This window comes from Thamnophis sirtalis, unplaced genomic scaffold (assembly GCF_051295495.1).
Source record: "Thamnophis sirtalis isolate CommonGarterSnake01/CBP01778 unplaced genomic scaffold, rThaSir2_p1.2 scaffold_7, whole genome shotgun sequence".
NCBI classification, from domain to species: domain Eukaryota; kingdom Metazoa; phylum Chordata; class Lepidosauria; order Squamata; family Natricidae; genus Thamnophis; species Thamnophis sirtalis.
The window spans coordinates 45,332,335-45,346,481 of record NW_028261387.1 but is presented as its reverse complement, the minus strand read 5'-3'; the positions used below and the strand labels follow the sequence as shown (position 1 = coordinate 45,346,481).

Below are 14,147 nucleotides of genomic sequence, written 5' to 3'. Positions count from 1 at the left end.
CGGATAGCTTGTTCTTGTGCAGCCAGGATTAGTGACTCTGTTTCTTTCTTTAATGTACCTGCTGTTAACCATAACCAAGTTTTTTCACTGTCCACTTTATATTTTATTTTTTCAGAAATTGGTCATGCAATGCTTTGTTCTGCCAACTCTCCATTCTTGATTTTATCACATCTTTTCTGTATTCTTGTTTCGTCTGTTGGGCCTTCAGTAGATTTTTGTTCTTTACTTCGATTAATAGATGTTCTTGACTTTCTTTTAAATAATCAGCCAGTGCATGTTTTTCCTCTTCAACTATTTCTTTCACTTGTAATAATCTTCTGCCACCTGATTTTCGGGGCAGGTATAGTCTATCAGTATCACCACGTGGATGTAAACTGTAGTGCATTGTCATTAGTTTCCTTGTTTTTCTGTCTAAAATGTCCAAATCAGCTTGTGTCAGTTAACTATACCAGCTGTGTATCTTATAACTGGTATTGCCCAGGTATTTATGGCCTTGATTGTGTTCCCACCATTCAATTTAGATTTCAAAATTTTCCTAACTCTGTTGGTGTACTCTCGCCTGACAATAGTTTTTCTTTTCTTTTGACTCCCCAACTTACAATATTTCTGTGATCAAATTAGCAATCATCTTTTTTACAGCAGGGCAAGTAACTTAGAAGGAGGCTTTCTCCAAACAGGAATAGTGTAAGACCTTCCTTTCCATACATTATCTAGCAATCACTTACAAAGGGTGTACGTTTCAGTCATGTTTCTTCCTTTTTCAGTCTTGATTAATGACTGCAATGATTTGCATAATTTGTCAGACTTGCTGCTTACAGTCAAAACTACTCATACAGTTTTGAATTAGAATGACCAATGACCATTGTGACTTCCACTTCTTCATTCTCTTTCTTCCTACACATCTCTGAGTTATTAGCCACAAAACAGTTCTTCTCCCCACCCCACTTAGAAGGTTCTGATATCTAAGTCTGTCTTAGATATTTTCTTAAGTTTTTGTGCAAAGTTTAGTATTGTATAATATTAAGGTAAAGGTTCCCCTCACACATATGTACTAGTTGTTTCCGACTCTAGGGCAGTGTTCATCTCTGTGTCATAGCTGAAGAGCCAGCACTGTCCAAAGTGATCTCCGTGGTCATGTGGTCGGCATGACTAAATGCCAAAGGCGCACAGAACACTGTTATACCTTCCCACCAAAGGTGTTCGCTATTTTTCTACTTGCATTTTTTACATGCTTTCAAACTGCTAGGTTAGCGGAAGCTGGGACAAATAACGGGAACTCACCTGTTATACGGCACTAGGGATTTGAACCGTTGAACTGCTGACCTTTCGATCAACAGGCTGAGCATCTTAGCCACTGAGCCACCGCGTCCCTTTATAATACTAAAGACTGATTTAAAATAAACAGATATATGAGCTAGCTACTAGATCTTCTGACAAACCCAAATGCCATTCCTCCCACTTCTATTCTAGGAGTATTTTCACAGACTTAGTACTACCATACACTATGTCGGAAATTCATATATCTGCTTTGCCTTCCAACATGATACAGGCCATCTCTTGATAACAAAGTGTTATAATTTCGCAAGAAAAATACACCATTAAAGGAACACTTTAACTTTTTAGAACATCATAGACCTTAGGATGGTCTTTCTCAACTAAAGTCACTTGTACAGAAAGGCAGATTTGGACAGGAAAATTCTTAACCACTTTTCTTCAAGAAATTCAGTGTTTAATTGCTGTCACTTGAACAGAGATAAAGGTTTTGCTTTTTTCTTTTTTTAAAAAAAATCACATTGCATGCCTAAATTAGCTCATTGGTTCATGGAAAGTTTCTGCTGTCACCCATCAGCTGCTTCTGAACGACTGTGGTTGACCCAGAAAATTAACACAGTATTTTTTGCATTTCATTGCCTTGACTTGTTTACAATTTCATTCCTCCACATATGTGTTTATGCAGCCTCAACTCAGTTTAACGCATCAGTGATTTTATGAAACTGTTCCCAAAAATCTATGGTGCATTACCAAAGTTTTTATAGTGAGTCTTAAAGTGATATGATTCTTGATAATTTTGATATAAAATAACAGTGGTTTGTTTTATTTAAAATTGATATTCAAAATTTCTGTCTAAGATAAGCCAATCTACACTGTTATCAACTAGAAGGAATAACTTTTTTTCTCCCTACCTACTATTGCAGATAATATCCTGTAATCACATTTACAATTAAGCTCTCTTCAATCTTTCATGCAGGAGTCATGTGAAACAGAAAACTATTTGGGTGGATCTCATGTGTAAATTATACAAACATGTAACAAAAAGAACCAAGACCACAAAACTGATTACCGTAACTGTTGGATCCAAACTAGGAATCAAAAAGGTCTGAGGATCCAGTGCCTTTCCCTGTTCTTACACTTCTTGAAGGTTTTTTTAAAAGTATCCTCTATTGCTCTTTGCAGCTAGGTTGACTTTTACTACATATACTCTGTTTACAAAGCTTTTCATCAGGGGAGAGTTGTTAGCATAATCATTCTACTGAGATATAGCATGACGTGATCACATAGCATGTGATCTGAGCTTTAAGCAAAATCCTTTGGCCGTGATGAGAACTTTTCTCCCTGGGAAAGAAATCTGTTTAGCAATGGAAAAATTAAAAAAATCAGATGAGACATTTATGATTAACCAATTCCACCATGAAATTATTTGCGTAATATCCTAAACAATCAGTCACCCTCCTCAGTCAAGGAAGGGATGTTTCTGACTAGCTATATATTTATTTAATAGATATTAAAGCTCCATAGCACTAGAGGGCTTTATATAGCTATCATTTACATATATTGTACTCTATTCAATTGATTCATTGATCAAAGGTCCAGTTGGAAGGAGGGACTCAAGGAATAGCTGTGGGAAGCAACCTGACCTCAGAAGAACTTCCTGCTCAATACTGCATTGAAGAGAGAATGCCATGCTACCATGATGTGTTAGATTACTCTAATTATTATTAATTAAATTCTCCCTAACCCTAGACAACTTATATTTCCATTGGCTCCCTTACCTATCTTTGTTTTGGATATATAGGTACTTAACCCCTGTGACAATCTCTATAATTTGATCTCTATGATTTGATCATTTCAATTATTGAGAAACTTGGCATCATATCTACACCATATGCATTCTTATTTTTGGTCTGTATTTTTTTTTCACAAGTCATTCTGGAAGGTCTACCAACCCCAGATAGCAGAGACAGTGCTTGCAGTTTCTCACTGAGTACAACTCAGAGAGCTTGTAAACAAGATAATATACATGCACATTTTCCCAAACAATACAGGCTTTTAAAGAAACAGCACCCTGAATTAATTATGTAATTCACTTGATCTAGTGATGACTTGCCACCAGAGTCCTTGGCTGGTATACAAAATGCTAAAAATCTAAAAAGAAATCAAAAGGTATAAAACAAAAATATTGCAAATCAAATTAAAATAAAGTTATGTTATCACTTTGGCAAGAGGCTTAAAGCTTTTAAAATGAAAAAGAAAAAAATGTATCCCAACTGAAAATGATATTTTACAAACTTTATGTCTCATTTGGAAAGTAGAAGAATGGCATTAAATGGCAGATCAGTCAAATTGGGCTATGGAGGCTACTTTATATAGCTGGGATGGCGAACCTATGGCACGCGTGCCACAGGTGGCACTTGGAGCCATTTGTCAGGGCATGCACTGGCCACTGAGTTCACCCTTTTTTAAAGCCATTTTTAAAGCCTCCCCAGGCTCCAGAGGCTTTATAGGAGCCTGGGGAGGGAGAAAAGAGCCTCCCCTCCCCCGAGGCCTTCCAGAGGTTTCATGAGCTTCTGTGAACCCTCTGGAGCCCACCCCCCCCAAAACGCCCCTATGGGCAAACTGGAAGTTCAGGAACAGACTTTCTGTTTGCTTGGAGGGTCATTTTTAGCGCTCCGGAGGCATCAGGGACCTTCAGGAGGCTTCCCTGAAGCCTCCGGAGCAGTCAAAACGACCCTCCGAGCAAACCGGAAGTCACTTCAGAGGGCCTCTGGGGGAGTGGGGGGCTGTTTTCACCCTCCCCAGGCTCCTAGAAAGCCTCTAGAGCCTGGGGAGGGTGAAAAAGGCATACAAAAAATGGGGGAAGCACCTGTAGTGCATGCATGCGCACTGGGAGGGGTCGCACATTGCACTCCCCCCATTTATGGCACGCGAGCCAAAAAAGGTTCACCATCGCTGATATATAGCAACCTAGAATATGAAGATTATCAAGCAATTCTTCCAGAACAAGTTGAAAACCATTAATTGAACTGGATGAACTATTCATAAACAAGAACTGTAATGTTTAAATCATTGTTGTATCCACTCAGCCCTTCTTTCATTGCCTTAACTTTCTGTCCTTTAAATGCACCTTCCATATTTTGTAAAGAACGTGACCACTGAATTCCAATTTTTCTTGAAATCCAGAATTGTTATTGAGATTTTTAAAATTGGAATGGGACAACTCACCATGGCCATCTGATCACAGCCACCTCTCCACAGGGCAACTCCCCACACCCAATTTGCCACGGGAGAATTCCATGCGCAACAACTCATTATGATAAATGTTATCCACCACTGTTTCTTCAACATTATTTCTATTTTTGTGGAAACGGACAAAAAAGAAAATAATGTCAAAGAAAGAGCGGTGGATAACATTTAATGTGTTGAGTTACCCCACGTGGAATTGTCCTGCAGCAAGTTGTCCCACAGAAAATTAACTGCGGAATTATCCCACGGCAAGATGACCATGGAGAAATGGCTAAATATATGAAATATCCTGCGTGAAGCCCTATTCCCAGTTTCAAATGTTAGCTGCTGCTGTCCCATCTCACAAAAGTGTAGGCAACTCTGTTTTACATCTGGAAAATTGCCAGAAAAATCTGAAACAAAAGGTTTTTCCTAAGAATATATAAGGAACTGGTGGTTGAGGTAAAGGGATAGCTCAAGCTATCATTTTTGCGTTAAAATCCTTATCTAGATCTTGATGCTAGATCAGTTCCACATTGCAAAACAAATCCAACACGCCTCCCTATTCTCACTTAGACAAGTGGCATCCAAACTTGTTTACCAGGTTGTCCACATTTCTCAGAGCCTCATCTACAGGTTATAAACTTGTTCTTGAACTGTACTGCAGAGTATTTAAATTCCTTCCTATATGAATCTTGGATTCTAAAGATCAGATTGAACACTCATATGGAAACCAGACATCATCAGAAGAAGGGAATATTTTTCACTTCTACTCAATTAGAATTTTCTGAAAGGGAAAAAAAAGCAAAAGTTAAACTGCAGTAGTTATCTAGAGCTTCCAAAATTTACTTTCTTGATTATTATAAACCCAATAGGTTATTTGATGAACTGCGTCTCCAAGGTTATATCTACCCGTCCCATTGGGAGAGGCAGGTTACAAGTCCTATCTATGATTATTTATGGAAATAACCTAGTTATCTAAGGAGTGGAAGAGAGAAAATAAGGAAAGAGGATGTGCCAGAATTACAAAATTACTGGATATATGTAATATAGGAATGGTCTTCCCATATTGGAAAAGTGATAAAATAGCAAGTCACCATCATTAAAAAAAAAAAAAACTATTAATTGAGTGAGATCAACCTTTTCCTCTACATGAGGGCTGGTAATCTATCATAGAAGGTAATTAATCGTGACATCAAGTCATTTTTCTTACTACTTTTGGAAGAAAATGCCTGGGTGCAGCTCTGCAATCTGGATTACAAACAGCCTGCAGGAGTAATAGAGGTGACATCCAGAGCACTGATGCAGAAACTCCAGAAGTGAATTTGACTGAGCATAAGTACATGCCCATGTATGTGGTAAGAGGCGAAACACCACTATTTCTTTGCTCTTATTGCCTCAGCATGTTACGGCCTTGCTTCAGGAGGTCAATTTCCTGTTTGGAAAGAACTAACATCAAGGGCTCAGGCCCAGATGATGTAAATGCAAGATTTTGCTAAGAATAATCCAGATTGGTTCTTGACTCTAGATAGACAGGATCCAGGATGTCATATTGCTTGGTTACCTGGGATTCCTTTTGCCCTCTGATCATCAGTTAACTGGCTATGGTATTCTCTCAGGTATCCTCTGCCACCTGCAGACTGAATCTCTGCCCCTCTTGCTTCTAAGGGGGAGGGAATTCTCTGGATCTGGTAAACATATTGACACTTCATTCTGGAAGGACCTGCTACTAGGGGCTTTGAAAGAGGCTCTGGTGAATCCCCTTTCTTAAGCCCTTTTTGGATTTGGATGTACTGGACAATTATCATCTGGTCTCCAAATTTCCATTTTGGGGAAAGGTGAGGCAGTGATAGGGAAGCAGTTATGGAGTACCTTAGAATTAAAGGGTCACCATGATTGTCTAGAATCAAGATTCAGGATTGGATGCAGAAGAAATGGCATTGGCTGCACTAGTAGATTACTTTCATTGGGAAATGGGGTCTCTACTCTTTTTCTGATCTCTCAGCTGCATTTGATACTATTAATCACAGCATCCTTCTGGACTCCCTGTAGGAGGAAGAGCTTGGAGGCAGCCTGTTGCAGAGGTTCCACTCCATCCCTTGTGGGTGGTTCCTATTTGGGGGTGCGGTGAAGACGGGCCCAATAGCTATTTCCTTGTTGGATGCCCAAGGATTGGTTCTCTCTCCCATCCAAGCTAATATTTACAGAAAGGCACTGGATGAGGTCTCTGAAGATTTGGTGTAATCAACATGCTACTGATTAATTACGTGCTATCAAATCATTTTCAACGCCTAGTGATCACATATATAGATATTCTCCATGCTGATGATACCCAGCTTTATATTATATCACTCCCCTAGACCAGTGTTTTTCAACCACTGTGCCGCGGCACACTAGTGTGCCGTGACATAGTGTAAGGTGTGCCGTGGGAAAATTACTTTATATATAGTCAATATAGGCACAGAGTTAAATTTTTTTAACATTTTCTAATGGTGGTGTGCCTCATGATTTTTTTCATGAAAAAAGTGTGCCTTTGCACAAAAAAGGTTGAAAAACACTGCCCTAGACCACACTGGTGATGTCATCGAAGTCCTGCATGAGACTATAAGAATCTAGACGGATGAGAACAGGCTTAAATTGAATCTTAGTAAGAAGAAATTACTGTTTGTTCACTGGGATTTCCAATCCAGTGGTGTCTCTTTACCGGATAGCACTAGCACTGAAAAAGCAGGTCCATGATCTGGAGGGTCTTCTGGACTAATGGCTCAGAGGTGGTATTCAACAGGTTCTGACCAGTTCTGGAGAACCGGTAGCAGAAATTTTGAGTAATTCAGAGATCCAGTAAATGCCACCTCTGAGTAAGCCCCCATCTATTCTCTTCCTCCTGAATCCCAGCTGATTGGGAAGGAATGGAGATTTTACAGTATCCTTCTCTTGCCATGCCCACCAAGCCATGCCACACCAGTGATCATTTGGGTGGGTTGCTGTTACCTTCGCTACCGGTACGCTGCTCGTGGTCCATTCGTGCACACGCCAAATGTGTGCTGTGCACACGCCGGACGTGTGCTGTGCATGCATGCACACTCCACTGCCCCTGTGACACCCAGCTGCTTGTTGGAGATCATGCAGGCACCGCACGCTGTGCACATGTGCGCAACTGGCCCGGTTGCCTTAAAAATAGGTATGGAAAGCAGGTGGGCAGGTGGGCCAAATGAGCCACTGTACCGGTACGGTGGCCGCTACTCCCGACTACTACCAGTACGGCCATACCAAGTCATACTGGCCAGAACTCACCACTGTGCCATACCCACCAAGCCATACCCCCAGAACCAGTAGTAAAAAAATTTGAATCCCACCACTATCATGGCTCCTACTAGAGCAAAGTGAGACCTTTGCTTAGTTTGGGCTGGTGGGTCAGTTAAGACTAAACCCAGAGCAGGGAATCTTGCTACAGTCACTCATGCCCTTGTCATCTCTCGCTTAGACTTCTGAAATATGCCGTTGATGGGGCTGCCTTTGAAGATCATCCAGCAGTGATCAGCCAATCTGCTGATAGGCATAGAAACACCCTATACCAATGTTGCAGTCTCTTCGCTGATTGCCAGTACGACTCTATGTAGTTATCAGGAGTTGAGAGTAACTTCTTGGTGTCAGACAAACCAACCTTAGAACCTTTATCTGTAAACTTTTTTACAGGTAGACCTCGACTTACAACTTGTCATTTAGTCACCGTTTAAAGTTACAATGGCACTGAAAAAATGACATGATCGCCTTTTGCGATTATCTGACAAAGAAAGTCTATGAGAAAGTCAAACTCAGTTAAAAGCTGTTGTAAAATGGGGCAAACCTCACTGAACAACGGTCTTGCTTAGCAACAGAAACTTTGGGCTCAACTATGGTCACAAGCTGACAAAATTAATTATGGATAACCATGGAAGAAGAAAAAAGTTTTCTAAATGTCCCAAATTCTATCCAAAAGAACTTCAGGACAGAAATTCCAGTTTCTGATCATTTTCCTCATATTTTCTTCAAGTAATCTTTGTCATCATTAGATCACTGATACTGAGCCTTCACTGAGTTTCCTCTTCATTTATCCAGTGATGACGGCACAGATACAAGATAACCAGTTTTTCCTTCCTACACTCTTTTTAGAGTGCAAACAAGACAGGGCATAGATCAAGGCATAGCCAACACTTCTAGTTTACTTGGAGGCAAGTTAAGTTTAGAAATAAATTTAACCTGCATCACAGATACATTAACCAGACTGTTGAAACCCTAGGATACAAAAATAATCAAGTGAATCTAGAATGCAACTTTTACAAGAGTTGGCTCAACTTAATACCTTCCCAATTCATTGATATCCAAGTATACAAAATTTCAAGTTAGCACAGAAGTTATAATCTCAATACAACCCAATGCAGTTTTAGAGATCTGTTGTCTTATCAAAGCTTATAAGTTAGTAGGCAATGCTTCCCATAACCATCATTTTTCTGTAGAAGATCCCAAAGGGCAATATACAAAATAAATAATTCAGATGATCATTCACTTGGTCCTAATGCTATCAATTTGGCCAAGTGTGATTTCAAGTGAGTTCAAGGGATCGGAGCTTTACCCTTTGCATTGCCACTGGCCACATCAAGGATTCAGCAGAGGTACTCTTTAATTGAACTTAATTGTTTTTCTATAGCACTTCCTGGAAAATCTAACACCAATTAGCAGGTTCAGACACTGAAGCAAGATCTGCTATAAGCCTTACAGCCTTGCCTTTTGACACCACCCTTTAGCTGCAGTATTAAAAAGTGTGCACTTGGCAAGATGGTTAAGAGGGAGCTGGAGTTACACACTTACACACACACACACACACACACACACACAAACACACAAACACACACACACACACGCCAGTTTCTGAGGAAGCTGAAATGCCCATACTAGATGGGGAATGATGAGATCCAACTAGCTTCAGGAAGGCAACAACAGAAATTATATCATTAGGACCAAGTCTCTTTCTTTCTGTTTACAAGAGCTAAAAAGCAGCAGATGAAAGATAAGCTTCATCTCAGTTCAGTATCTAAGTTTCCAGAGCCCAAGAGGAAGGAAGTGTATGTGCCAACTTTCTTAAGCTTTTGCTGCCAAGGGGTGCAGAAGATGTAGCTGCTCACTGATTGGGTTCACTACATGGCAAAGTGTATTTTCTCAGCTTGGGATATCAAATAAAACCAGTCAGTGGTTTGCAAATACTGGTTTATGTCTTAGTATATCATGTCACTCAGTGAAGTTAGTTTATTCAGTAAATCATGGTTAAACAAACCATAATTTACATGTGTTAGCCTAACCCCTGCTAGTGTAAATTCAGATACAAACAATATACAGGTTGTCCTCAACTTACGACCACAATTGAGCCCAAAATTTATAATGCTAGGTGAGAAATTTGTTAAGTGAGTTTTGCCCCATTTTATGACTTTTCTCCCCATATTTGTTAAGTGAATCACTGCAGTTCTTAAATTAGTCACACATTTGTTAAGTGAATCTGGTTTCCCCAGTGACTTTGTTTGTCAGAAACTCGCAAAAGGGAATCACATGGCCCCGGGACACTGCAACAGTCATACATGTGAGTCAAGCATCCGAATGTAAATCACGTGACTATGGAGATGCTGCAACAGTCATAAGTGTAGAAAATGGTCATAAGTTACTTTTTTCAGGGTTATTGTAACTTTGAACAGTCACTAAATGAACTGTTGTAAGTCGAGAACTACCCATAATGCAAAATAAGGTAGCAGAACCAACAAATGAATAAATCTGGAAGTACACAATAACTGCATCTTTCCTCTCTCATTGTCTAGCTTTACTGAAAATTGAGCATTGTGAGCCACGCAGAGTTGTGTTTTAAGACGGGCAGCCACACAAATCTTTAAAATAAAATAAAATGTCAAAATGAAATGAATGTTAAAAGGCTCTCTGTTGAAAGCTGTCGATGGGATTTAGTGCCTTAATTATCTCTGTACCTTGAGGACCACTTCTCCGGGCATAGAGATTCAGCAGCAGTGTCAAACTCTCTACCAGAGTTTTTGTTCCAGATTCAAATGCTTGCAAGAATTGGCCAATTGGCAAAGCAAAGATCTGCCAAGATTGAAGCCAGGAGTTGAGTTCTAGATAATAACAGCTTGAAGAGAAGGTTTTTATAGTTGCCCAGAAATTCAATCAATTGCTGTAGTATTTCAATTCTCTGACAAAGGAGGAAATACATGAGGAGTCAGTCCGCAGATCTAACTTCTCTTTAAAGCCAGTGTTGACCAACACTTCCCATCCTTACTAGACTGGAGGGCTCCTAGCCGGCCATAGAGGCTAATACAACACAACATCAAGTCATTTTTTCTGCTTCTGCTGAATTAAAAAATCCAGTTATAACATATTTTTTTTTGTCTTTTTTGTCCCCCCCCCCCTTTTTTTTTAAACCCTAGGTTATTGTGGTGTCTATTAAATATACAACAGAGAGATACGGGATGTGTATATGGGGGGAAAGTAGTAGGGATGCACCTGTGATCAAAGGACATATTGTATGTGATGATGGGGGGGTTGTCTTTTTTTCCCCTTTTTTCCTCTCCTTTTCCCTCTGTTTTTTTTCTATTGTTATGTGATGTTGTCTATGTAATAAAAAATAAAATTATTTTTAAAACAAACAAACATCCGGGTGCGATCCAAAGTCTGTGCTTTATCAACCAGCAGCGATGTATCATCAATCCCCGCCCACGAATCTACTAAGAAGGGTGTGAGTCCTCTATGCCTACAAAGACCTTCATCTTTAATTTAACTCTTAGAAACCTTCCAGTTCTTTAGATTTCCGCTTATCGTGGCCAACCTCCCTTGCCCTGCGAGGAAAAGGGTCTGCCGCCCCTGCCTTTGTTTGGTGTGGGAAGGCGAAAGCGGGGGAAAAGAGCCGAGCACTCTGTATATGCTTAGCGATACCCTGTTTTATTGCCGATTCATATCCCAGGCTACCCAATTAACTCCACGGCCAGACCTACCCGCGGTCGTTCCGGCGAGGCAGAAGCGCACAAAAGACGCGGCCCTTCCTCGCCAGTCCGGCAAACGACGGAAAAGCCCCTCTCTTCCCGCCGGTTCTCCTTGGGGGGCGGGGGAGGGCTGGAGTAGCGCCGGGCGCCGCTTCTTCAGCCGCGGGGACTCCACTCTCGGCTGAGAGGAGCTGCTGGGCGGTAGGATGTTCGAGGAATCCCCGCGCAGCCAAGGTGCCTCTTGCCCTTCTGGGGCAGGAAGGGAAAGGGAGAAAAAAAGGAGCGGTTCCCACCCCAGCTCCGCAAGAAACAGACGGAAGGAGGAGAGCATCGGGCACGGACTGAGAGAGAACGGGAGCCACATCGCCGCGAAGGCGGGGCTTCCCGGCCGCCGGGCGTTTCAAAAGTCCCTGAGCGACGTGGGCTGGACCCTGAAGGCGTAATTGGTGCCGTGGGTCTGAGTGGGTTTATCGCGCTCTCTCGCAGAGCAGACGGAGCCTGGGAGGCGTCCGATGATCCCCAAGAACCCTTTTTTGGAGGTGGGCTGCTGCCCCCCTTTTAACGACGATAGAGCCGTTGGAAAAGGGGGAGGGAGAAGTGGGACTCGCCGTTGCGATGCCTCTCAGGAAAACGTGGCTCGGTGCTTAAAAGACACCGCCCGATCGCCACTACACTATTCATTTCAACGAATCAATTAAAGAATAACTCCAAGACTCTTAAGCCAATATTTCAGGCTTCCTCCTTCCTACAGTACATTATATTGAAAACGAAAAGGAGAGGGTGGACAATGCACTGGTAAAAAATAGAAGCTGTGGGAGCTTCAACACTGGAAGCTTTCAAGAGACTGGATTGTCACCTGTCAGAATTGGTGTAGGGTCTCCCGCTTGGGCGGGGTGGGGGGTTGGACTAGATGACCTACAAGGTCCCTTCCAACTCTCTTATTCTGTTGTGTTCTACATACTGAAGTGGGGAGGGGGGGTTCAAATGAACATTCGCCTCCCTCTCCCCCAGTTTCTCAAACTCTTAGAAAACTCTCGGGATTCCATTTCTGACTTGAGAAAAAGAAATGAGATCTTCCTCTTTTGAATAAGATTAATCCGTTTAACCGGTTTATAGTTTAGTTTTACCGGGCTCCATCTGGAGATCTGTAAGGGAAGAAGACGAAGTATAAACAGGATAAAAAAGAAGTGGTTTTAAAGAACTGATCACGTGTGGAACAAAGAATAAACAGTTGCACTTCCTGATCGCGCAGAGCGACAAAATGCACCACACTTCCCTCTTTCTTGCCCAATACTGAGAACTGAGCAATAGATATTACAAACCATTTCCTGTATATGTGAAACCTTCTTCACGCACTGTTAGAACTTGATAGAACTTGGTGCTCTCTGAGTTTGGTTTTTTTCTTGTAGACGTTTCATTACTCATGACTGAATATCATCAGTGCTAGTCACTGTTAGAATTTAGATTCCATTTGGGTGCAAGGCACTGACAGCATTCTTTCCCAGGAAAAATTAAAGGCACTAGCCAGAAATAGTTCAGCTTAATCTTAGGATGCATGTGGTCATTGTGATGGGCTGCAGTACAATACAGGAAATTCAAAATCAATATAGCAAAGAGAAAAAGAGATGAAAGCAGAATTTCTTAGCATTTTTAGTATCATAAGAAGCAACATTCTTTTTCTTTAGCCTCAAGCACTTGTTTGAGTCATATAGTTAAAAAAAATTGAAACCTCTAACCAAAGATAGCACTGTACATAACTGAATTTTATAACATGCAAAATAAGCACATGTTCTATAAGATATTATTTAAGCTAATCAAGAAATGAAACACCGTTATGCATGTAAAATATTTGCATTCCAAATCTTGATGTTGGTCAATATCTGACTTCTGAGATTGTATTATGTTTTCAAGAGTCAAACGTTTGTTTCTAAATCTCCAAAGTGATAGTCAAAAGATATTCGAGCTGTATGAATAATATCCATTTATACTTTTACGTAATAAAACTACAGAATATATTCTGCCAGAATACAGGCAGACAAAACCATAAGTAGCTTTGAAAAGAACGTTCAATGGTAGAGTTGGAAAAATATATTAGCTAGAATACCTTTTTCCAAATTTATATGTTTGTGTGTGTGTGTGTGTGTGTGTGTGTGTGTGTACAGTAAATCACCACTGTATCTCCTGATCTCTTCAATATTATTTGTTGCTTTAGTTTTAATAATCAAGAGGCTCAGACATCATTCTTATGCAGAAAAGTTAGAATATTTGGGATTGGATTCTTTAGCCTGGAAAAATATGACTGGCGGGGAGACCATGTGATTGTATAGCATACAATCATACATTTCCTTCTTCTGTTAAAACACCAGAACCAAAGATCATCCAACGAAACTGAATAGAACGAGATTCAGAAAAGGCAGAAATATTTCATCCAGCACAATTAATCTTTGGAATTGACTATTTCAAGGCAGAGGTGATAACCACTATGTTCAATGGTTTTAGAAGAGGACTTGATAAATGAAAGGATATCAGTGATGATCAATATTACATCTGTGCAGCATGCCTTGACATATTTTTGTGTCATTTTTGTGTCATTTCTAGAAGAGCTCTGTTTTGACTCATTTCTGGAAACTCAAC

The 14,147-nt window shown here is 40.7% G+C and overlaps 1 protein-coding gene across 2 annotated transcripts in view; it reads right to left on the bottom strand.

The window, feature by feature from the left end:
- MICAL1 (microtubule associated monooxygenase, calponin and LIM domain containing 1) overlaps window positions 1-11,862 on the bottom strand; it is a 48,508-nt gene extending 36,646 nt beyond the window's left edge. For both annotated transcript variants that reach the window (XM_087719894.1, XM_087719893.1), the window contains exon 1: window positions 11,526-11,862. The gene's annotated coding sequence lies outside the window, so the exon portion shown is untranslated. The remainder of the gene's footprint in view (window positions 1-11,525) is intronic.
- Window positions 11,863-14,147: the final 2,285 nt, after the last annotated feature.